Below are 22,798 nucleotides of genomic sequence, written 5' to 3'. Positions count from 1 at the left end.
GGACGGTGCCGGGCGTGTCTGGAGCCGTCGGGCGCCGCGCACTCGGAGGGTCGGCGGCGGCCGGCTCCGGCTGCCGGCGCAGCGACGGGCGGCCGCCGGGCTGGGCGCTGCCCGGAGAGAGAGCTGCCAGGGCGGCAGCCCGAGTTTTTCCGTGCGTCCTCCAGTCTGTGGTTTTATATCATGATAAGACAGTTCTGGGCTTAGAACCGAAGGGAGAACACGACACCTCCTAAGTACAGAGCCCCGAATATTTGTGTCGTGACTGAACCGAACCCACGCGTCTCCCACCTGGGGAGACTGCCTCTTTTGTAAATTAGTGGTTTGGCCCCCTTCCCGTTCAGATGTGCTTATTTATCTTTGTACCAGTGGCCATATTCCACACCTTTCCAAGACGTGTTTGGAATTGGATTCACACCTAGTGGGCTCCAAACCACACGCGCCAATATCACCTCTATTCCTAATAAACCTTTATATTTGCAGAACTTTATGTAGTAAACGGACTGCTTTCACATATACGGAATCTACATTTAATTTCACATAAAACAACGACCCAATCAGGCTATTGGTTATTCTATTTGGGGAAGAAATATATGCTAAGGGTGGAGATTCACCCCTAGGCCAGGAGCTGAGCCTCCCCAGGCCTCCTTAGTGCTGTGCATTTCGAGGAGCATTCTCCCCAAGCTCTAAAAACCTCAACTAATCTTTATCATTCAAATCTTATTTTAAGATAAAACTTTTTTCCCCCAATACTGGGCATTGAACCCGTGGGCCTCCAACATGCTAAGCAAGCACTCTTACCACTGTCCCTTTTTAAAATTTTTCATTATTTTTTATTTTTCATTAAAAAAATTTTTTTGCAGTTGTATATGAACAGCATACCTTTATTTTATTTCTTTTTATGTGGTGCTAAGGGTCGAACCCAGTGCCTCACACATGCTAGGCAAATAGTCTGCCACTTAGCTACAGCCCCAGCCCTAAAATTTTTATTTTGAGGTAGGTCTTGCCAGTTTGCTAGACCGGTCTTAAAGTTGCAATCCTCCAGACTCAGCCTCCCAAGTGGGTTACAGGTTTGTGCCACCCCAGATGGATGTAACAGTTTCTAGCAGGTTTAACGCTTTCAGTGATATAATGGTACGTTAATGTTTAAAGGGTTTGATATAAATTTTTTGAACTCTGGAAGGAAGTTTTTGTTACTTCTCTGCTCAAAACTGAGTATTTGCTCCCCATCTTATGCATAGTAAAAGCCAAAGACTCATTAATAGTTTCCAAGGCCCTACAGGAACTGGTTGTACCATGTCCTACCCTCTGATAATCTGCCCTCACTTTTTGGCTCCATCTCCCATTGCTCTCCCCATCCCTCCTTTGATGTTTAACTGTTCACCTCAGGGCCTTTGCATTTGCCATTCCATTTGCTTGAAATACTTTTCACTCAGACACCCACATGAGACTCTGTTACCTGCTTTGGACAAATATCTCAACGAGGCTTTCCCAGTTATGGTTTTGATTCTTTTAAATGTTTTTATACTTAATTCTAGATCTTTCCTATCTTAGTCCATTTGTGCAGCTACAATAAGATGCCTGAGTCTAGGTAATTTATAAGGAAGAGAAATTTATTACTTAACAGCTGTGGATGCCCAGAAGTTCAAGATCAAGGCCTTTGGCAGTGCTATCTGTGTCAGGTGAAGACTGCCCTCTGCTTCCAAAAATGGTACCTTGTTGTTCCATTCTCCCAGAGGATGAATACTGTGTCCTCACATAGCAGAAGGGAGGGAAGGGATGAAAAGGGACAAATTAACTCCTGAGTCCTTGAGTCCTTTCATTAGGGTATTCTTCCTCTCCATGAGATGAGGGCAACCCCCAGGACTTATCAACCTTCTAAAGGCTCCTCAATACTGTTGTATTGAGGAGTAAGTTGTAATGTGAATTTTGTAAACTATAGCTATTAAGTGTTTTAGTACTTAATTCTAAATCTTCCCAGTTACGAAAGATGTTCATCCACCAGAGAATACAATGACCGCTCCAATTAGCTAAAGTTTTGATCCAGGAATTTTTGCTAAGGAGGCTAATGAGATTCATTTCAGTGACCCTGATGGGACACAGTAAATTCTAGATTAATGCTGTCTATCTAAAAACAGGTGGTCTTCTAGACTTAATTCTTCAGTTTACTCAGAGAAGAACATGTCTTTGTTCTCTATTCCAAAGATCTTCAAACTTAATGGTTCCTAAAATATGTAATTGTTTTTTCCAACCACCTTTTTAAAGGTCATTGAACTTAATGGGAATCTTAAATTATGTAATATTCTTAAATCTATAATAGATATTTAACTCTTAGAGATCTTTAAAGTGTTTCCATTGGACTTTCGGATGTCTTACGTGAATTAGTCTAACTGCTGTTTCTTTTCTTTTTTTTTTTTTGAGAGAGAGAGAGAGTGAGAGAGAATTTTTTTTTTTTTAATATTTATTTTTCAGTTTTCGGCGGACACAACATCTTTGTTTTTGTATGTGGTGCTGAGGATCGAACCCGGGCCGCACGCATGCCAGGCGAGCGCGCTACCGCTTGAGCCACATCCCCAGCCCCGTAACTGCTGTTTCAACTTACAAAATCAACTGAAACAAAATCTGAAATGTATTACCCATTTCTGTGACTGTCACGTATTCTGAAAATAAGCCTCTCTTTCTTTCTTTTTTTTTAATAACATGATTCCTTTATTTATTTATTTATTTTTAATATTTATTTTTCAGTTTTCGGTGGACCCAACATCTTTATCTTATTTTTTATGTGGTGCTGAGGATCGAACCCAGTGCCCCGCGCACACCAGGCGAGCGTGTTACCGTTTGAGCCACATCCCCAGCCCCCATGATTCCTTTATTTTATTTATTTTTATGTGGCGCTAAGGATTGAACCCAGGGCCTTACACATGCTAGCAAGTGGTCTACCACTGAGCCGCAACCCCAGCCTTGAAAATCAGCTTTTCTTGATGCATCTAATTTATGTTAAAGTCCCGTAGATATGAATGTTGTAGCTGACCCCGATGTAGAGGACACTTCATTTTTTTTTTCTACTTTTTGCACTTTCCTGCCTTCACTGCCATTGTCTTAGTAAATTCCTCACCATTGCTTGTTTCGACAATTGCGTTAGGCTTTAAGTTGGTATTTCTTTATTTTTTTAATTGATTAAAAAAATGACAGCGGAATGCATTACAGTTCTTATTACACACACACACACACACATACACACACATATATATATGTTGGTATTTCTTGTCCTTGCCTCTCCCCCTGGTTCCATCCTCCCATATTTCTCAGGTCCTTTTGGGTGTGCAAGGTGGATCATCATTTCAGTAATACCTATGATTCATTGAGCCCTAACTACATGGCAGGCAGTGTGCGAGGTGTTTGCACGTGTTATGGTGGGCAGAGGAGAGTGAGACTTAGGCTTGTTGACTTTGGGGCAGTCTACCTGTATTCTAGTCTGCTCACTTGCTCATTGTGTAGTTTTGAAGATGTCATTTTAATCTTCTCTGCCTTAATTTCTTTACCTGTACAGGGGGAATCGCAGCAGTGTTTACCTCATGAGGCCATTGTGAGGACTGAAGTAAGATAATGAGTGTCAAGTGCTTAGCTATTTATTTTGAGATCTAACTCACATACTATACAACTCAGCCTTTAAAAGTGAACAGTTTAGAGTATTCTGGTACCCCAGGGTTCAATCCCCAGTACAATAAATAAATAAGTGGTGGAAGCCACTTATGTACGTGTGTGTGGTACTGGGGATTGAATTTAGGGGTGCTCTACCACTGAGTTACATCCCCATCCCTTTTTATTTTTTATTTTAAGGCATTATCTCACTAAGTAGTTGAGGCTGGCATTGAACTTTCTGCCTCAGTCTCCTAATTAACTGATATTACAGGCGTGCACTAGCCAATAAATACTTGATTTTTTTTTTTTTTTTTTTGGTGCTAGGAGGTTGAACCCAGGGGTACTTTACCATTGATCTACACTACACCCTTTACTCTTTTTATTTATTTATTTTTAAAATTTGAGTCATAGTCTTGCTAATTTGCTTAAGGACTCACTAAGTTGCTGAGACTGGACTCAAATTATAGTCCTTCTGCCTCAATCTCCAGAGTCACTGGGACTACAGGTGTGCATCACCACACTGGGCGATAAATACAAATTGAATGAATGTATCTCACCTTTCAGTTTGGATATCTGTCCTCATCATAAAAATAGAATAAACAGTTTTTTTCTTTAAAAAAATATAGGAAAAGAAATTGGGTATAGCTGTATGGAGTTTGGAACAGTGTAAATTAGTTATTGAATCAAAAGATGAAATAGGTTTTTTATAATTGTTTTTCTCGCTCTCCAGAAAATCCCTGCTGCTTTGAGTTCTGTGGCTCTCAGCTGCATATGTGAAGTATGGAGGGTTTGGCAGAGGCTTTGTGTCACCTTCAGATCCCCCTGCTTGCTGGCACTGTTGGATAAGGTACAACATGAAATCCTTATAATTTCGGAATAGTTGGGGAAAGTTTTATTCCAGAATCTGCAATTTTCCTTTCATCAACAGAGCACACTTTGGCAAACCAACCCAGGCCTTGAACTTTCCATCCTCCTGCCTCAACTTCCTGACTAGTGGGTTTACAGGTGCAGGCTACTGTGCTCAGCTGTGCTCACCTCTGTATAAATTAGCATTCTGAAAGCTAAAAGGAATTTGTGGTGTTTAAATGCTAAAATGCTTGCCTTTTCTACCAAGTAAAAGCAGTGTTTTCAAGTGGCTTGCTTATTTAATAATAATAATGCTGATGATAATAGCCAACATTTATTTAGGGCTTGTTATAAACAGGGCACTGTTGTAAGCACTATATTTAGATTATCTTCTTATTTACTCTGTCTCACAGATCTCTGAGTTGTCCCCATTTTACAGATGAAGAAACTAAGGCACAGGAAAGCTAACTTCCAGGTCACCCCTTTAGTGCTTAGAGAGCCAGAATCTGCGCACAGGCAGTCTCATTCCAAGTGTACCTCAGAGTATGCTACCTGACTGGCAGCTCACAGTCACCGCTCACCCCCCTGCTTAAATACTGAGGTAGATGATACCAATATAATGTCTAGATCTAGCTGCAGAAAACAGAAACCACTCTAGTATCTTAAGTAGAAGAGGACTTGATAAAGAGAATTAGATGCTTGTAACATCATCAGAAGACCTGGTGTAGAGGGGGCTCCAGGTTAAGCCTTCAGAAATGATCCCAGAACAAGACTGCCTAATGGGCCCACCAGGGAAGGAATCAGGATTCTGTCAGTGACATTGCTAACAGTTGAGGATCAGCTGCTATTGCTCAGCTGCCCCTCAACACCCACCAAATAGTGATTGCCATCTTCGTCACAGTTGTCTCCTCACAACCAAGGAATTCTTGACAATGAAATTTCCATAAATGTGCTTGCTGGCATTGACAGCCCCAACTGTGGAAAGATGGTTCCTGCCTCGATTTTTTTGTCTTCTAAATCGCAACAGAATAACTCTTCTTGATGGGCCCCATTTCACATGGGAAAACTTAACTGCAAAGGAGTCTGGGAAATGTACTTTTCAGCTTTCTATAGGAAGTTAGAAAGGATGCTAGTGTGAATTCACAAAGGTACTCTGATATCCTCCAGGGCAGAACTTGGTGATTATTCCTAAAAATGAAATTTCACCAGCATGTAAAAGCTGTCAAGGGCACAGACAATGTTCAACAACCAGTTCTACACACCCTCTATCCTGTGCTGGGGATTGAACCCAGGGCCTAGCATGCATAATCCCAACCAGTTCTCTTAAAAAGGTACAGAATTAGTTTTTGCTGGCCACCATGCAGACCCAGTACCAAACTAGTTAATATGCTCTTAAGTAACACTGTCAAAGTTGTGGAGCTGTCAAAGTAACACCATTCTCTGAGTGCCCTCTTGCCTCATTAGGACTCGTAAAAGATGAACTTTTGGCATGGCAAGGTGTGGCCTGTAATCCCAGCTACTAGGGAAGCTGAGGCTGGAGAATCACGAGTTCAAACTTAGCCTCAGCATCTTAACAAGGCCCTAAGCAACTCAGACCCTGTCTCTAATAAAATATTAAAAAGGGCTGGGGATGTGGCTTCGTGGTTAAGGACTCCTGGGTTCAATCCCTGGAACCAAAACAAAAACCCAGAACAACAACCACCAAAAAAATACATTAATTTTGTTCCCCGAAACCGCAGAATCCTAGTTTATCCTTAAATTGAATCCTGCTGTTTTAATTGTTGGCGCTTCCTAAAATCCCTTTCATAGCCAATTCTATTTCTTATTGTACCTAGATGTCACAGTGGATAATCCATGTCCGAGGTTTGTTGCTTCTCACCTCTACCACCTTTTGCTCTCAGCTTGCTTTTTTTTTTTTTTAACTTTATTTATTTTATGTGTTCTGAGGATCAAACCCAGTGCCTCACACTAAGCAAGCACTCGACTTACTACTCAGCCACAACCCCAGCCCTCTCAACCCTTTTTTTTAATATTTATTTTTTAGTGATAGGTGGACACAATATCTTTATTTTATATTTATGTGGTGTTGAGGATTGAACCTAGTGCCTCACACATGCTAGGCCAGTGCTCTACCTCTAAGGCACAACCTCAGCCCCTTCAACCCTTTCTTGAGGGTGTTGGAGATTGAACCCAGGGCCTTGTGTTGTGAGGCAAGCACTCTACCAACTGAGCTATATCCCCAGCCCTCTGCTTTTGACTTTTTATTTAAAGTTCTTTTTGGGGCTGGAATGTAGCTCTGTGTCATAGTGCTTGCCTAGCAGGTACTGGGTTCAAGCACTGGGTTCGAGCCCCAGCACTAAATTTTAAAAAAGATTCATTTTGTTTCTCATATTATTCCCAGCTGTAGAGACATTGATGGAGTTTTTGTTAGTTTGTTTTCCCCTAATAACCTTTGCCAATCCAAGAAGAAATCCCATTACGTTTTGTGGAATGCTCTGATCATCTTGTCTACTTTCTCTATTGGTTGATACTTAGAAATTGTTTCCCAAACCTCTGTGTCAGCAGTGTTTTGAACAGTTTTGAGTTGCCAGAATTCAGACTCCCTCAGGAATAGGTAATTGGTGTCTTTGTTTTTATTAGAGAAAGTAGATGAAAAAATATTTGAATAGTTCTACTTTTCTCTGGTGGTGTTTTCAGGATCTCAATTAAAAGTCATTTCATGCATTCCCATGTTGGCCTGAGTGCCCATCAAAGTTGAATGGATAAAGAACGTGTGATATTGAGTGCACAATGAAATATTATTTAGCCTTTGAAAAGAGGGAAATGGCTGGGCATGGTGGTGCACACCTGTAATCTCAGTGGCTCAAGAGGCTGAGGCAAGGAGCATTGTAAGTTCAAAGCCAGCCTCAGCAATTTAGTGAGGTCCTAAGCAACTTAGTGAGACCCTGTCTCTAAATAAAATACAAAAAAGGGCTGGGATTTGCCCCTGAGTTCAATCCTTGGTACTAAAAAAAGGGGGGGGGGCAGATTCTGTGGGGCATGGTGATGCACCTCTGGAATCCCAGCAATCAGGGAGACTGAGACAGGAAGATTGCAAGTTCAGGACTAGCCTCATCCTTCCTGCCTCATCCTTCCCAGTCACTGGGATTACAGGCATGCACCACAACTCCTTCCTAGCTGAAATTCCTTTTTATTTTATTTTATTTTTTAGTTATTGATGGACCTTTATGTATTTATTTATTTGTTTGTATGTGGTGCTGAGAATTGAACCCAGTGCCTCACACATGCTAGGCAAGCGCTCTTCCACTGAGCCACAACCCCAGCCCTGAAACTGCTTTTTGAAATAACAATACTTGTTACAACTGTGATTGCAAAAACATAACATCAGTTTATACCCCATAAATAATAATTATAACTAATTATAAATTATAAAGTAATAAATTATTTGTAAAATTATTTTAAAATTATCATTATAAATTGTTTATTTCAACCAGATACAGTGGCACATGCTTGTAATTCCAGGGGGCTTAGCAAACTGACACAGGAAAATTGCAAATTCAAAGCCAGCCTCAGCAATTTAGCAAGACCCTAAGCAACTTAGTGAAGCCCTATGCAACTTAGTGAGACCCTGTCCCAAAATAAAAAAAAGGGCTGAGGGATGTGGCACAGTGGTTAAGCACCCCTGGATTCAATCTCTGGTACCAAAATAAAATAAAAATAAATTGTTTATTTAAAAATTTCAAAAATTTTAAATTTTCAACTGGCTTTTTTAATACTTGATTGTATTTTTATAAGCACATAATATTTTTGTAATTTGAAAAAATTATTATAAAAAGTGATACCTGGGGGCTGGGGGTTGTGGCTCAGCAGTAGAGCACTTGCCTAGCATGTGTGAGGTGCTGAGTTTGATCCTCAGCACCACATTAAAAAAATAAAAGGTATTTTGTTCAACTACAACTAAAAAAAAGTATTTAAAAAAAAAAAAAAGAGTGATACCTGTAATCCCAATGACTCAGGAGGTGAAGGCAGGAGGACCATAAGTTCTGGCCAACCCAGAAACTTGGTGAGATCCTGTCTCAAAATTTAAAAAGGGGTGAGGATGTTTTTCACTGGTATAACACCACAGGTTCATTCCCTACCACCAAAAAAAAAAAAAAAAAAAGTGATTCTATGAATGCAGTCAACATTATTTTGGTGAGAATTCTTAGCTTAACTAATTGGTTTACATCAAATTCATTTTTCCAGTGCTTATGGAAATAAAGAACTCTACATTAACAAAACCATAATGATCCATGCAAAAATTAGAATGTTTTTTCTTTGTTATGGAAAGGTTTGGATAGAACCACTCAGCTATACCCTATCCCTTTTTATTTTATTTTGAGACAGAACCTTGCTTAATTGCCCAGGCTGGCCTCAAATTTACAGCCCTCCTGCCTCAGCCTCTGGAGTCACTGGGATTACAGGTGTGTACAACTCCTTCCTGGGTGAAACTGCTTTCTAAAACAACATTGCTTATCATATCTGTAGTTGCAAAACGTGGTACACTCTGGTACAGTCTGGCAAATTGAAAGAGTTATATGAAAGATCTGAGTGACTAGTAGGCATTCTGAACCATATAGAATAGAACTTTTTTTTCCTACTTCCCTCAGAATTATACTGCTTTTAAGATATGTTGAATTTTTCAAGTTGAATCCTTAAAGCTATTGTATTCTGTTCTCTTGTAAATCATGCTGATGCCACTTGAAGGAAAAGGGCAAGAGGACTTAATGTTTTGTTTTGGTGGTATCTGCTGTCCTGCCTTTGAAAAGTCTGTCATCTTAAGAAATTTATTTTATTGTAAAAGTTAAAAAGTGCTTTAGGGGCTGGGTTTGTAGCTCAGTGGTTGAGTGCTTGACTTGCATGCAGGAGGCACTGGGTTCGATCCTCAGCACCACATAAAATAAATAAGTAAGTAAATAAATAAATAAATGAAGTTTTATGTCCATCGACACTAAAAAAAAAATTTTAAAAAGTGTTTGCTTTCAATTTGTCATAATTTATTCAATATTGTATATATCTCTTTTGTACACTTCAATATTGAGGGTAAATATACACATACATATATATGTTTAATCTCAGTGAACAAATTGATGACCAGATGATTTTTCCAATAATAATCTATGCCAGATTATCTATTTTTACATGCTGAAAAATGATATCTTATAGATGCTCCCATATAATTTATTTAAATAAATATGTATTTTAATAGATGTTTCTCTTATTATAAAAGTACATTATAACTAGCTCTTTTCTCTCTCTACAGGACAGTTCTCCACATACAGACTTTGTTTCACTTGGAATCTTTACTTTTTTTACTTCATTCGACTGATTTAACAGGGTTCAACAACAGCATTCATAAATTTCCAGGTATGTGGGAAAATATATATAGAAAGATATATATAAATAAATTTTTGGTACTGGGGTTTGAACCCAAGGTCTTGAGTATGCTAAGGACATGCTGCAGCATTTTCAACCCACAAATGAAAATTTATAATTCTTGTTATTATACCTCACTTAAATATTAAATATTACACCTCACACACATACACAACTTTTTTGTAACTATAGATATAAATGAATTTATTGCTTGGAAATACACTGGATCAGACATTCAGCATTCTAGCGGGGGGTGGGGATGGTGCATGCTTGTAGTCTCAGCTACTCAGGCAATGGAGGCAGGAAGTTTGAGACAGACTAGGCAAGACTTTGTCTCAAAAAAAGAAGAAAAAACTTATAATATTTATCATTCGGATTTATTTAACAATAAAATCTAAGCTGATTTTATTGTAAAAAAATGTTTTAAGGATAATTTATCTTGACTAATGTCTTATATCTCTTTTTTTTAATATATATATATATATTTTTTTTTTGAGTGTAGATGGACACAAAACAATGCCTTTATTTTTATGTGGTTCAGAGGATCGAACATGGGTTCCGCCCGTGCTAGGCGAGTGCTCTGCCGCTGAGCCACAATCCCAGCCTCTTCTTAATCTCTTCTTATGGATCTGGGGATGCACCCAAGTCCTAATACCTGCTAGCCTTCACTACCAGCTCCCCTGTTCTCTGGACTTTTTTTTCTTGAGACAGGGTCTTGCTAAGTTTTCCAGGTTGGACTTGAATTCGAAGTCCTCCTGCTTCAGCTTCCTGAACCCAGTTTGATAAACCTCCTTTCTTTTTTTAGTGGGTGGGGGCAGGTACTGGGAATTGAACTCAGAGTTTATGCATGCTGGACAAGCGCTCTACCACTGAGCTACATCCCCAGCCTGTCACTGATCTCTTAAAAGAAATGTAGCATAATGTTGGGCCCCATGGTTTATACCCATAATTCCAGAAGCTTGGAGGCTGGGGCAAGAGGATTGTGAGTTCAAAGCCAGCCTCAGCAACGTATCAAGGCCCTAAGCAATTTTAGCAAGACCCTATCTCAAAATAAAAAATAAAAAGGGCTGGGGGTGTGGCTCAATGGTTAAGTGCACCTGTGTTCAATCCCTAGTACCCATCCCCCCCCCCAAAAAAAAGTAGCATATTTTTCTGAATGTGGGCTAGATTTTTAATTCATGGTCTCTCTCTTGTGTATGAACTTCTTTCATTCTGTCTTAATCCAAGACTCACGTTGCAAAGAACTGAAGATGATCTACACCAATCCTTTCAATATGCCAGGAAGGAAATGAAGCCTTAAGAGGCAGTTACTTGCCTTACAGACATATAGCTAAGTTAGTGTAAAAAATAGCGAAATAGCATCAGAATTCTGATCTCCCAAAGTTATGTCATGCAACTTTGGAGTCATTGTCTGGGTTAATGGCCTGTTCTGTAAAATAGGGGGGTGATAATACCATCTACCTGACTCATTGCTATATGTGAGGATTAAATGAGACCATGAACACTGCTACTGTTTTTATTGTCCCTCAACCCTTTAGCCCTTACACTGTGTCTTTCTTAAAACTCCCACCCCTCACTAACATGTCACAAAGCTCTCCTAATTCTGCCTATAATTCTCTGTGATGCTGGCTTCTCCTGCCCATCCTACTCCGTGGCCATGGGCGATCCTCCAGTTTCTCATCTTAGCGCTTGTTTCCACTCAGCCCCTTCATCCCGGCTAACAGCCCAATCACTATCTGTAGATGTCTCTTGCACCTGTCTTCAAGTCTGACTGTCCCTCTGAATTTCAGATCAGCATTTCCAGTGGCTTTCCAGCCACCTCAAACTGATTTTCCTCTCACCTCAAATGCACTTACAACCGGCATTGCTTTTCCTCTAAGCCATTTCTTCTGGACTTTCCGATTTTTAGTGCTACCACTGAACACCTAGGCTTTAAAAGATACTGTTGTCTTTTTATTTTTAATTGTCCAAGATTTCAGAGAATGTCTTGTTTTATTTGTTTTTTATGTGGTGCTAAGGGTGGAACCCAGTGCCTCACCTGTGCTAGGCAAGCACTCTGCTACTGAGCTACAACCACAGCCCCTGTTGTCTTTTTTTTTTTGGCACTGAGGATTGATCTCAGGGGCACTCAACCACTGAGCCACATCCCCAACTCTATTTTGTATTTTATTTAGAGACAGGGTCTTACTGAGCCTCGATATTGCTGAGGCTGGCTTTGAACTCGAAATTCCTTGCCTCAGCCTCCCCAGGCTGCTGGGATGACAGGTGTTCACCACCATGCCTGGCCCCTATTGTCTTTTTATATCTGTTTAGCTTTCCACAGTCAGCCAGCCATCAAAGCCCATGGATTTATTTACCATTGACTGTTTGTGACTGTTCTTCCTTTCCATGCCTACCATCAGGCCATTAACCAGATTGATAATCACACTAGAAAATAAAAGAGCTATTCAGCTGGAAATAGTTCTCCCGCATTGCTTGTGACCCCATCCCATTACTCTCTCTCTCCCAATAGGAATACAGCTTCTTTACTTTTCACAACTGAAGGTCAACTTGTTTTCATGTAGTGCATGAATCTTGATTTAAGTAAAGAAACAGACTTGTATCACTCTGGGAGCTCACAGGATATTTTAATAATTTTTTTTTTCTTTTTTCTTTTGGGTACTGTGGATTGAACCCAGCAGCACTTTAACACTGAGCTACATCCCCAGACCTTTATTTATTTACTTCATTTTATTTTAAGATGGGGCCTCGCTAAGTTGCTGAGGCAGGGCTGGAATTTTCCATCCTCCTGCCTCATCCTCCGAATTTGCTGGGATTACAGGTATGCACCGTTATGGCTGGTAACATATTTTAATCTTGCATTGTAGGCTGGATCTGGTTAAGTATGAGACTGATAGTTAATACTTCACTGATTTATTTGACAAACTTAAAATACTTTATTTCTGAATATATTCATATGATTCAGAACTCAAAAAATATTTTAAAAATAATGCATAAAGTCTCTATCCCATTCTTATCTCCTGTCTCCCAGGCCCCAACAGTCAGCTACTATTCTGGGTTTTTTGGTTAACCCTTGGAGAGTTTCCAATTTTTAAAAAAAAATTTTTTTTGTAGTTGTAGATGGACAGAAGGCCTTTATTTTATTTGTTCTTTATTTTTATGTGGTGCTGAGGATCAAACCCAATGCCTCACGCATGCTAGGTAAGCACTCTGCCACTGAGCTATAGCCCTAGCTCCCAATTTTTTTTTAACCTTATTTTACACATACATAGACACATGTATTGTTTTATACTTTGCCTTTTTAAAGATTATGTATCATAGCCATCTTTCTATATCAGTAGTGTTTTTTATCCTTACTTAGAGTTGTTAATATTTCATCATATGGATGTAGCATAATTGTTTTAACGATCCTCTTTTGATGGACACTTTTTTTTTTCCACAGTACAAGAAATTGAAAGCACCAGGGGTGCTTTATCGCTGAGCTACATCCCTAGCCCTTTCTTTTTGTGTTGTTGTTGTTGTTTATTTTGAGACATGTTGCTGAAGCTGGCCTCAAATTTGTGATCTTTCTTAGCCACTAGCCACTAGGATTACAGGCATGTGCCACCATGCCCAGCTTGATGGATGTTTTGGTATTACAAACAGTGCTGCAGTGAATAACCATATTCATATGTCATTTTGATCATGTGGTAGCATACTTGTAGAGACAAATTCCCAGAAGTGAAATTGCTGGGTCAGAGATTATGTGCATTTGTAATTTTGAGAGTTATTGCCAAATTGCTCTCCTTGGGCTTGTACCACTTTGTATTTCCACATCAGTGACTGAGAGTGCCAGAGATAGAGAGCAATGACTGAGTGTTTTCCCAAAGCTTTGTCAATATTATCAAATTTTGGATTTTGTTTGTTTGCACTGCTGGGGATCAAACCCAGAGCTGCATGCATGCTAGGCAAGTGCTCTCTTCCCAGCCAAATTTTCAGATGTTTAATGAATAGAGGGAAAAATGACCCATCAGTGTAGTTTTCATTTGTGTTTATATTTTTATGAGGGAGGTTGAGCATCCTTTAATAATATGATTAAGAGACATTTGTATTTTTTTCTGCAAACTGTCCTTTGTCCTATTTTTTAAGATTATTATTATTTTTCTTATCAATTTCTTAAAAGCTTGATATATATTATATAGATTACCCTCTTGTCTTGCATTTTTGCATTTTGTCATTTATCTTTTGCCTTTGCTTATGGTAATTTCCACCCTGTAGAAGTTTCATCTTTTTGTAATCAAATATATGTGTGTGTGTGTGTGTGTGTATGTATATATATATATCTTTCTTTTATATCTTCTGTATTTTGAGTCAGGTTTATGAAGGCCTTTTATACTCTTAAGTTTATACATTCTTCCATATTTTCTTTGAGAACTTTTGTGGGTTTTTTTTCATACTTAAGTCTTTGAGCCATATGGAATTTATCCTGTTATGAGGTTGGCCGTGCAAATAAAGCATACTTTTTTTTCCCCAGAAGGCTAAAAATTGTTCTAACATGTCTTAGTCTATTTTCTGTTGCTGTAACAGAATACCTGAGACTAGATGATTTATGAACAATAGAAGTTAATTTTGACTCACAGTTCTGGAGTCTGGGAAGTCAAAGGGCATGTGGTGAGGGTCCTATTCTGTGTCATAACATAACAGAAGGGTAGAGGGTCACGTAGAGAGAGAGAAAGCAAGGGAGAACTGAGGAAGCCAAACTCATTTTCAAAAATGAGAGCAAAACTCACTCACTTCTGAGAGAAGTAACCAGTCCGGGCATTAATCCCTTCATGAAGGTGAATAACCTCAAGCCCCAAATACTTCTTTTAGTATTATTATATAAATTTATTCATGGTATGTATATGTGTGTGGTATAGATACATATATTTATATTATAATTATATACATATATTTGGGGGGGTGCTAGGGATTGAGTACTTTTCATGTGTGCTAAGCATGTGTTCTACCCCTTAATTACATCCTGCTCACCTCATTTTATATTTATGTGTGTGTGTATGTGCACTTTTTGGGGGGAGGGTACCAGGGATTGAACTCAGGGGTACTTGGCCAGTGAGCCACATCCCCAGCCTTATTTTGTATTTTATTTATAGACAGGGTTTCACTGAGTTGCTTAGCATCTCACTGTTGCCGAGTCTGGCTTTGAACTCAATCCTCCTGTCTTAGCCTTCTGAGCTGATGGGATTACAGGCGTGAGCCACCATGCCCAGCCACTTTTTTTTTATATATTGATTTCTGGGGGGATGGCATTGAACCCAGGGGCACTAAAGCCACATCCCCAGACCTCATTTCATATTGTCGATGTTGCTGTAAATGGGAGTCCTTTATCCCATTATATCTAGTACTGGTTTTGTGTATATGAAAATTATTGATTTCTAATATTGTATAACTTTATTCTTGGGAATTCTCTTCTTGTTGTGATAGTTTTGCAGTTTATTCTTTGATATTGTCCAGGTGTCTGTTGTTATTATTATCTGTATATGATGACAGTGGTACCATCTACTTTCCAGTGGTCCTTTTTCCAATTTCTCTCTCTATCCTGATTCTATTGGCTAATGTGCTGCATAGGTGACAGTGGGCCTCCTTGTCTTGTTGCTGACTTTACTAGGAATGCTTCTATTAGGATGCTGGACTTTGGGCTGAGATAGACATGTTTTATCACCAATAAGCTTTTATTCAGAACAGATTGTAGACAGATTCTATATCCTAGAGTAAATATTTGAAAAATAAAATGATCTGGTTGCAGTGGCACACTCCTATAATCCTAGCTACTCAGAAACTGAGGCAGGAGGATGAGAAGTTGGAGACCAGCCCTGGGCAATGTAGCGAGACCCTATCTCAAAAACTGAAAAAGGGTAGGGTTGTAGCTCAATGAGAATATGTCCCTGGGTTCAATCCCTAGTACGGCAAAAATAAATAAATAAGTACATAAAGTAAGTGTGACTGTTTCTGCCTTTAAAATGCTTATAAGAACTGGCCGCAGTGGCATACATCTGTAATCCCAGAGGTTCAGGAGTCTGAGGCAGAAGGATTACAAGTTCAAAAATGACCTCAGCAATTTAGCAACTCAACAAGACCTTGTCTTTAAATAAAATACAAAAAAGGGCTGGGATGTGACTCAGTGGTTAAGCATCCCTGAGTTCAATCCCTGGTATCAAAAAAAAAAAAAAAAAAAGAAGAGGAGGAACTGAGTTTGTAGCTAAGAGGTAAAGTGACTCTGGATTTAATCCCCAGTACTGCAAAAAGGAAAGAAAGAAAAAATGGTGAGATTCTGGTGTAAAACTGCCTGGGTTCGGATCTTTTCTTCACTATCTGTTGGTTGGATGTCCTCAGACAAGTTTACCCTCTGAACTTTTGCTTCTTCATCTGTAAAATGGGGATATTGTGGGCTGGGGTTGTAGCTCAGTGGTAGAGCTCATGCCTCGTACATGTGAGGCACTGGGTTCGATCCTCAACACCACATAAAAAATGAACAAATAAAATAAAGATATTGTGTCCATCTACAACTAAAAAAATTCTTTTAAAAAAATGGGGATATTCTTACTCTGTACTTCATAGTTGTAGGGAGACTTGAGGGGATTACTTAAAGTACTTAAGTATATGCCTAATAGCTGGGGATGTGGCTCAGTGGTAGAGCTCTTGCCTAGCACATGTGAGGCACTGGGTTTGATCCTAAGTGCTGCATAAAAATAATAAAATAAAGGTGTTGTGTCCATCTATAATTAAAAAAAATTTTTTTTAAAGTATATGCCCAGGGGCTGAGGTGTGGCTCAGAGGAAGAGCGCTCTCCTAGCATGTATGAGGCACTGGGTTCGATCCTCAGCACCACATAAATATAAAATAAAATATTGTGTCCACCTATAACTAAAAAATTAAGTATTTTTAAAAAAAGTATATGCCCAATAAATATTCAGAATTTCCCTAACTTTTGAGATTATAGGTAACTTTATAATAAACATACTTTGACTGCCTTTATGTTTTCTTAAAATAATTTCCCAGATTTAGAAGTTTTGGACCAAGGATGTAAATATTTTTATAGATCTTTAAATGGGAATACCAAAACAACTTCTAGATATATAACAACTACACCCTTCCTTATTAGCTGTAGGATAATGCTGTCTCACCAAACTCAGATTGTCACTTATTAAAATCTTTTGAGGGGCTGGCGTTGTGGCTCAGTGGCAGAGCGCTTGCCTGGTACATATGAGGCCCTGGGTTTAATTCTCAGCACCACATATAAATAAATAAAGAAAGGTCCATCGATGACTAAAAAGATTTTTAAAAAGTAAAATAAAATCTTTTGAGCTGCTGGGCGTGGTGGTATACACCTGTAATCCCAGCATTTAGGAGATTGAGGTTAGAGATTACAAGTTTGAGGCTAGCCTGGGCAATTTTGCTGAGAACCTCAGCAACTTAGACCTTGTCTCAAAATAAAAAAGGGTTGGCTATAGCTCTGTGGTGAAGTGCCTCTGGGTTCAATTCCCAATACCAAAACAAACAAACAAACAAAAAAATATGAAGAAGTCATTTCAGGGATCAGAAAAGGCAGCAATAATATGTTTAGCAATACTAAGGAACACATTGAGTTTGAAATATCTTCCGCATCTTTTGGTGATCCATAATAATGGCAGCAGCTCACAGGCAGCTACATTAAACCAGGTGCCTGTTGCCTATTTGCAGTTGCAATGTCTCCTAGAGTCTTTCTAGTCCCCTCCGGTGCAGTAGTCTTAGCTCTCTTACTTGCCAGTGAGGAGATGGTAGTGTAGACTGCCGCAGAGCAGGGTTTAAATCCACTAATTTGATCTCATATCCCCTGTTGTTTGTCCATTGTTATTTCTATTACTTCCAAGCCCTGCTCATTCTGCCTCCTTGACTCCTTTCTACCCTACCTTTTTCACCTGCATTACTGCTGCCTTCTTCCGGGTCTTACTGCTGTGTTCTGACTCTGCTGTCTGATCAAATACCAAGTTGCCTCTCTCCTCTACACAAAAACCATTTAATGGCCCCCAGCATGTACAGGGTTAAGTCCAAACTCTGTAACAAGGCAAACACACTGTATCACCTCCACTTTCTCCATCTCTTGCACTGGGTGCCCTGGCCACACTGAGCAGCATACTTTCTGTTTTCTGAACACGCCCATCTGTTTGATGACTGCTCACCTCTGCTCAAATGATCTCTGCCTAGAATGTCGTTCCTTTCTCTTGGTGAAAACCTGCTTGCCTTTCCAGCTTCAACTCCAGGCTCACCTCACCTAGAAGCTTTCTGTATTAGTTTCCTAGTGCTGCTGTAACAAATTATCACAAACCAGATGGCTTAAAACAATATCAGTTTATTTTTTCTTCAGTTCTGGAGGCTAGAAGTGTGAAATCAAGGGGTCAGCAGGGGCCATGCTCCTTCTGAGGGCTCTGGAGAGACTCTTGGCCTCTGCCTGCTTCTGTGGCTGTCAGCTGTTCTTTTTTTTTTTTTTTTTTTTTTAAAGAGAGGGGGGTGGAGAGAGAGAGAATTTTTAATATTTATTTTTTAGTTATCGGCAGACACAACATCTTTGTTTGTATGTGGTGCTGAGGATCGAACCCCGGGCCGCACGCATGCCAGGCGAGCGCGCTACCGCTTGAGCCACATCCCCAGCCCCCTGTCAGCTGTTCTTGATGCTCCTTGCCTTTCTACGGTGTCACTCCAATCTCTGCTTCTGTCTTATTCGGCCATCTCCCTCCTTTGTCTTCTCTATGTCTTCATGTCTCCAGGACCTAGTTGGTGGCTTTAGCGGCCCACCTTAATTGAGTTCCATATGAACTTGATTTCATATATATATATATTTGTTGTTGTTGTTACCGGGGATTGAACTCAGGGGCACTAGACCACTGAGCCACATCCCTAGCCTTATTTTGTATTTTATTTAGAGACAGGGTCTTGCTGAACTCTTAGGTCCTCGCTAAATTGCCGAGGCTGGCTTTAACTTGCAATCCTCCTGCCTCAGCCTCCCAAGCTGCTGGGATTACAGGCGTGCACCCCTGTACCCAGCTGAACTTAATTGTATTTGCAGAGACTTTACTTACAAATAAGTTCATATCCCTAGGTGTCAGGGGTTAGGACTTTTGCATATCATTTCTGGGGTTACAATTCAACCCACACCTTTTCTGCCCCTTCCCTTCTTTGTGCCCCCTAAACACTTCAGCTGTGCCATTCATGATGTTGCACCAACTTGTTTTAACTTTGTTTTCCTTTTTTAGAATGAGAGCTTGTCTCAGTCATGTTAGGATGCCCAGAGCCTCTTAAATTGCGCGGATGTTACTAATTGAATGAATGCAAGTGGAGTGCTCCAGGAGGCACCTGGGTGTATGTTATTGGCTATAGTGGACATGAATAATATGGGATTTTTAGTATATAGATAGTGTTTGGAATTGCATGTAATTGTAGTACAAGGTTTTAGTGGTCCAGGATTCTGGTATACTTGAATCCCAGGCTGTTTTTAAGTACTGAAATGTTTTTAGGTATAAATAGTTATTTGGTGTCTCATGATGTAAATAATTTGTGTTTTGAGACATGCCTAGAGAGTTATGTACTGCATTTAGGTTTCATATCCAACAAGATACAGTTTAAAAATTTTTTAAGTTGTCGGTGAACCTTTATTTTATTTATTTATATGCAGTGCTGAGAGTCAAACCCAGTGCCTCACACATGCTAGACAGGTGCTCTACCACTGACCTACAACCCCAGCCCCAACAGGATACACTTTTAAAGCAGGTAGACTAACTATATTATTTGTGTGTGTGTGCATGTGTGTGTGTGTGTTTATTGGTGCATTATAATTATATATAATAGTGAGATTCATTGTTAGAAATTTGCATATGCACACTGTATAACCATATAATTTGTTTATTTCATTCCCCACTGACTACATCATTCTTTAACATCCTTACAGGACTGGGGTGTAACTCAGTGGTAGAGCACTTGCCCAGCATGCAAAAGAAAAAATTCTTATAAGGTATCTATTAATTTTGTTTTGTTTTGTTTTGTTTTATTAGTTTAGGAGATTGAACCCAGAGTCTCGTATGTGATAGACAAGCACGCTAACCACTGAGATACATCCCCCATCCTTTTTATTTTTTATTTTGCGACAGGTCTCACTAAGTTGCACATGCTGGCCTTGAACTTGCAATCCACTTGCCTCAGCTTTCTGAGTAGGCATACACCACTGTGCTCAGCTGATACCAGTTCCATGTTCTGACATTGTACAAAATCCTTTATCTCAGTTTTGCATTTGCTAATTTGAAGCCATGGGCACAGTGAGCAGACTGCACACTTGCACTGTCCTGATGACACTGCAGGGTTTGAATGGCATTGAGTGACAGCACAGATTCCTATGACTTCTGTAGTTCAGAGCCACAAGGGCCTTAATTACTTTGCATAGTTCTTAATCCCTAAAAAAAAAAAAAAAAAAAGTGCCACCAGAATGACTCATCCCTGGGAATTCTAGATAAATGGTATTTTACTATCCTTATTCCATTCCAGTACCAAGTTCTTCACTGATTGATACATTAGAATTTTTAGTGGGGAGGGGTGTAGCTCAGTGGTAGAGCAATTGCCTAGCAAGCAGGAGGCCCTGGGTTTAATCCCCAGTACTAGAAAAAAATGTTCTGGTGAACTGTGATGTAGTACTCTGGCCACTTTATATCTGGGGCTGTATTAGCTGAGTGGTGATGTAACATAAATGTCTTGAGTAATTGAGGCAAATTGCCTGTTTTTGACAGAATTACTCAGAAGCAGGATGGAATTCCCTATCTGCTCTTTTCCATATACATCTGACAAATTCTCCCCCAACCAGGCCTTTGACCAATATCTCCTTAGGAGAATGGATTTGTTTATCTGTCCCCATCCAGAAAATACTGAATATTATAAGTACACATACTCAACATTAAAATATATCTAAAACAATTAATATACATTGTGGAACCAATAGTTTCTGTTGTTTTGAGGACTTTAAAAAAAAAAAACAAAAAACAAAAACGTGGGGCTGGGGCTATAGCTCCGTGGCACAGTGCTTGCCTAATGTGTGAAGCACTGGATTTGATCCTTAGCACCACATAAAAATAAATAAATAAATAAAGGTATTGTGTCCATCTACAACTGAAATTAAAATAAATAAATAAATAGGAACTTCATTCCTTTAAAAACAAAACAAAACAAAACCCAACCACTGCCAGATTCAGTGGCCTATGCCTATAACCCCTGGGAGGTTAAAGCAGGAGAATCACAAGTTTGAGGCCAGCCTGGGCAATTGAGTGAGACCTGTCTTAAAATAAAATATAAAGAAGTTGGGGGTGTAGCTTAGTGGTTAAGCATCCCTGGGTTCAATCCCCAATACCAAGAAAGCAAAACAAATATACTAAACCTAACCTAGCAACTTGTGCTGGCATCTTACAATATAAATTGATTATTTTAGGTTCTTATTGTAAGAAGCATGAACATATGTAGTATAATATATAACTACAACAAAATAATTTTAAAGTATTGAAGTTGGAAGACTCTGCACAGATCACACAGTCCTACCTCCTGCCAAATGCATTCACCCTAAGTTGGTGACAGTCTACCTGTGTCACAGTAGTGGCATAGAACTCGCCACTTTGCAAAGGGGACAGTTCTGTTGTTGAATGGCTTAACCAGTGTTTCTCAAAAAAAATTTTTTTTTTCTTTTCTTTTACCAAAATCCTCATTAAGAAATATATTTTGGACTGGGGATGTGGCTCAGTGGCAGAGCACTTGTCTACCATGTGTAGGACACTGGATTTGATTCTCAGAACCGCATACAAATAAATAAATAAATAAATAAATAAATAAAATAAATAAATAAAATAAAGGTTCGTCAACAACTAAAAAATATTATATATTTTAGCACACACCTGTAATCCCAGTGGCTGAGGAGGCTGAGGCAGGAGGATCGAGTGTTCAAAACCAGCCTCAGCAATGTAGTGAGGTGCTAAGCAACTCAGTGAGACCCTGTCACTAAATGAAATACAAAAAAGGGCTGGGGATGTGGTTCATTGGTTAATGTCCCTCAGTTCAATCCCCTGTACCAAAAAGAAAACAAAAGAAAAGAAATATTTTATAGGGGCTAGAGGTACCTCAGTGGTAGAATGTTTGCCTCAGATGCATGAAGCTATAGGGGGATGTAGCTTAGTGGTGAAGTGCCCCTGGGTTCAATTCCTAATACCCAAAACAAACAAACAAAACAACTTTGCTTACCCTAAGCAAACCAGAGATTTTTCTCATGTTTTCTTCTAGAAATTTAACTTTTACATTTAGTTTTATAATACATTTCAAATTAAATTTTGTATATGTTTGTATTAGGTTCATTTTCCATTACTATAACAAAATACCTGAGGCTGGGAACTTTATAAGGAAAATAAATTTATTTCAATTATGGTTTTGGAGACTAGAAAGTCCAGACAGTGTAGCACCAGTTCTGTTGAGGGCCCCTTGACTGCATCATGTCTTGGCAGATGGCACCATGATGGGAACACGAGCAAGAGGGAGAGATCACATGGTAAAACAGGAAACCAGAAAGCAGAAAGGAGATGTTTTATAACAATTCATTTTTGCAATTGCATCCGGAGTGCCATAGAACTACTTTAATCTCTTCCCAGGGCTGCAACCCCAAGTGAGACCTAATGACTTCCCACTTCAGGCTCTACCTGCTGAAGGTCCTACCTACCACCTCTCAAATTATCACAGTGGAGACTAGTATTATCTCTTCTTTTAGGGTTTGACAGAGTTCAACAATGAAGTGGGCACAGTGACACACCCTTGGGACTCTGGAGGTTGAGGTAGGAGGATGACAAGTTCTAGGCCAACCTCAGCA

At 39.4% G+C, this 22,798-nt stretch overlaps 1 protein-coding gene across 5 annotated transcripts in view; it reads left to right on the top strand.

Annotated features, from left to right (window-relative positions):
- The first annotated feature begins 3,199 nt into the window (after positions 1–3,199).
- The window catches only part of Zbtb8a (zinc finger and BTB domain containing 8A), a 49,174-nt gene continuing 29,575 nt past the window's right edge, over positions 3,200–22,798 (top strand). Inside the window, exons 1-5 of one of the 5 annotated variants that reach the window (XM_048815824.1) lie at positions 3,200–3,595; positions 4,370–4,486; positions 8,872–8,948; positions 9,788–9,891; positions 19,862–19,924. The gene's annotated coding sequence lies outside the window, so the exon portion shown is untranslated. Of the gene's footprint in view, positions 3,596–4,369; positions 4,487–8,871; positions 8,949–9,787; positions 9,892–12,679; positions 12,722–19,861; positions 19,925–22,798 lie in introns of those variants that run through there. The other 4 variants (XM_048815823.1, XM_048815825.1, XM_015485323.2 and 1 more) reach the window with 4 other exon arrangements.

Source organism: Marmota marmota, unplaced genomic scaffold (genome assembly GCF_001458135.2).
Source record: "Marmota marmota marmota unplaced genomic scaffold, marMar, whole genome shotgun sequence".
In the NCBI taxonomy this organism is placed as follows: domain Eukaryota; kingdom Metazoa; phylum Chordata; class Mammalia; order Rodentia; family Sciuridae; genus Marmota; species Marmota marmota.
This window is presented reverse-complemented; position numbering and strand designations above follow the sequence as displayed.